This window comes from Mandrillus leucophaeus, unplaced genomic scaffold (genome assembly GCF_000951045.1).
Source record: "Mandrillus leucophaeus isolate KB7577 unplaced genomic scaffold, Mleu.le_1.0 Scaffold886, whole genome shotgun sequence".
Lineage (NCBI taxonomy): Eukaryota > Metazoa > Chordata > Mammalia > Primates > Cercopithecidae > Mandrillus > Mandrillus leucophaeus.
This window is the reverse complement of record NW_012109652.1, coordinates 671694-674750: the sequence shown is the minus strand read 5'-3', so window position 1 is coordinate 674750 and position 3057 is coordinate 671694. Positions and strand designations below refer to the sequence as shown.

Below are 3057 nucleotides of genomic sequence, written 5' to 3'. Positions count from 1 at the left end.
CATGACCCCTAGAGCCCCAGAGGGCATGCGTTACAGTGTGCTCTTTTAGTTTTGCCACCCGTGGATGGCTTAAGTATGGGACAGCTCAGTGGAGGGTCAGTGTGACAGCCTCTTGCACCCACACCTGGGACCTTGTCCAGCATCCAGGAGGAATCAGGTTGCATGAACGAATTAAAGATGGTAAATGCAGAGGATTTTATTGCCAATGAAAGTCATATTTTTTCCCATACCTGATGAGTCATTTTTTCTCTTACTTTTTTCAAGATTTTCTCTTTGTATTTGTATTTCAGTCATTGATTATGATGTGTCTAGATGTGAATTCTGATATGCTTATCCTATTTTGGGTTTGTAGAGCTTTTAATATTTGTAGACAGCCTTTCATCAAGTTTTGGAGGATTTTAGCTATTATTTTTTCACATAAATGATTTTCCCCTTCCTCTCTCTTTTTTACTTCTGGGACCCTTATTTCACATATGTTGGTAGGCTTAACATTGCCCCACATGCCTCTGATGCTATGCTTATTCAAAAAAAGGTCTGTACTTTTCAAATTGAGATGTTTCTACTGAACTATATTTCAGTTTACTGCTTCTTTCATCCCTAATCTCAAATTGGCTGTTGATACAACAAGCAAAATCTTCATATTGAAAATAGTTTTCAACTCTGGAATTTCTATTTGGTTCTTTTTCACTTCCAATATTTGGGTTCTATTTCTCTGTAAAGATTATTTATTGAATCACAGACATCATGCATTTTGTTAATTATTTGTTTGCCAAATACATCATCTAGATCTACTCTGAGTCAATTTCTTTTTTTCTTTTTATTTCTTTCTTTCTTTTCTTTATTTCTTTTTTTTTTCTTTTTTCTTTTTTTTGACACAGAGTTTCACTCTTGTTGCCCAGGCTGGAGTGCAATGGCACAATCTCAGTTCACTATAACCTCCGCCTCCCAGATTCAAGTGATTCTCCTGCCTCAGCCTCTCGAGTAGCTGGGATGACAGGTGCACGCCACCACGCTGGGCTAATTTTGTATTTTTAGTAGAGACAGGGTTTCTCCATATTGGTCAGGCTGGTCTCGAAATCCTCACCTCAGATGATCCACCCGCCTTGGCCTCCCAAAGTGCTGGGATTACAGCCTTGAGCCGCTGTGCCCGGCTGCTACTCTGAGTCAATTTCTATTGATTACTTTTTTTCCTAAGTATGGATCATACTTTCCTAATTATTTGCATGCTTAGTAATTGTTTTGCCCAAAAAGGGAAATTTTAGATAATATATTATGTCAACTCTGAATTCTGATTAATTTTTCTGAAGAGGAATACACCAACCTTTGTTGCTGTCCTCACCGACATCAACTCAGAGCGCCACTACTACGCTGCTTGACCTTCTGGGAGCTGGTGGAGCCTTCACAGCAGGAAACAATGGGTGCTCAGGATGCCACAGAAAGGGAGGAAGAGGAGGATGAGGGAGGCCAGACGTACCTGTCGCCCACAGAGCCTGCCCCATATGCCCAGATGTTTGCCCCAAAGACGCTGGTGCTGGTGTAGCGACTTGACCACACAGGTGTTCAGGAACGGCCTCTGCCTCATCTATGCCATCCACATGGAGGGCCTGAATGTGTTCCCAGGGAATGTAATTAGGAACCTGCTGACATGCACTGTGCCCCTGGCTGGGGGCTCGCAGAGGACGATCTCTTTGGGGGCTGGTGATTGGCAGGTCATCCAGACTCCACTGGCCGACTCACTGCCCATCAGCAGCTGCAGCGTGGCTCTGCTCTTCTGCCAGCTGGACATCACCAATGTGCTGTCTTTGTCCTGTGTCACCCTCACAGAGCACAAGGTTCTCTTCCTGTCCCCTAGCTACCAGCAGCTAGCTGATGCCTGCAGGGGCCTCCTAGCATTGCTGTTTCCTCTCAGATACAGCTTCACCTATGTGCCCATCCTGCCGGCCCAGCTGCTGGAGGTCCTCAGCACACCCATGCGCTTCATCATCGGGGTCAACGCGGCCCTCTAGGCAGAGACCAGGAGCTGCTAGATGTGATCGTTGCTGATCTGGATGGAGGGACAGTGACCATCCCTGAGTGTGTGTACATTCCACCCTTGCTAGAGCCACCGCAGAGTCAGACGCACAGTGTTCTGAGCATGGTCCTGGACCTGGAGCTGGAGTTGGTTGACCTTGCCCTCCCTCCACCCATGACGTCCCCCTCCTCCCTGAAGATGCAGGACAAAGAGCTGCATGCCATCTTCCGGTGGCTCTTCGATCGGCTGCTGCAGGGCTATCTCTGGTGCCTGCACGTCATGCGCATTCACCCGGAGCCTGTCGTCCACTTCCATAAGGCAGCCTTCCTGGGCCAGTGTGGGCTGGTGGAGGACGCTTTCCTGATGAAGGTGCTGGAGGGCATGGCTTTTGCTCTCTTCATGTTGGAGCGTGGGGTCCCGTACCGCCCCACGGAACTGTTTGATGAGCTGGTGGCCCACGAGGTGGCATGCAGGCGGGCGGATGAGAACCACCCCCAGTGTGTCCTGCGTCACATCCAGGAACTGGCGGAGCAGCTCTACAAGAACGAGAACCTGTACCCAGACTTGGCGATGCACAAGGTACAGAGGCGGGTGAGAGCAGCCATCTGCGATGGGCACCCCAGCCCTTCCCCTAGCTGGATGAGGGCACCATGCAGCGGATCGTGGACCAGGCTACTGCCAAGATGCAAGGGGCACACCTAGCCACGAAGGCTGAAGGGAGGACCACAGGGCCCTCAGGGCCCCGCATGACTGCCATACTGGAGTGGTGCAGAGGGCTGCAGGTCAACAGCGCTGGCCGGCTGGAGGTTGTGGGCAATTGCATCTCCCATGAGTTTGAGGGGAAGATGCTTGAGGCCAAGAAGCTGCTCCCAGCCGTGCTGAGGGCCCTGAAGAGGCGAGCTGCCCGCCGCTGCCTCGCCCAGGAGCTGCACCTGTATGTGCAGCAGAACTCGGCCGTCCTGGATAACCAGCAGTTTGACTTTGTCATCCATATGATGAACTGCTGCCTGCAGGACTGCACTTCTCTGGACGAGCATGACATCTTG

At 50.1% G+C, this 3057-nt stretch overlaps 1 pseudogene across 1 annotated transcript in view; it reads left to right on the top strand.

Moving 5' to 3' along the window:
* LOC105531436 overlaps window positions 1-3054 on the top strand; it is a 51261-nt pseudogene extending 48207 nt beyond the window's left edge. The window contains exon 4 of the transcript XR_001004802.1: window positions 1308-3054. The product of XR_001004802.1 is annotated as a myotubularin-related protein 5-like (transcript). The remainder of the gene's footprint in view (window positions 1-1307) is intronic.
* The last annotated feature ends 3 nt before the right edge of the window (window positions 3055-3057 follow it).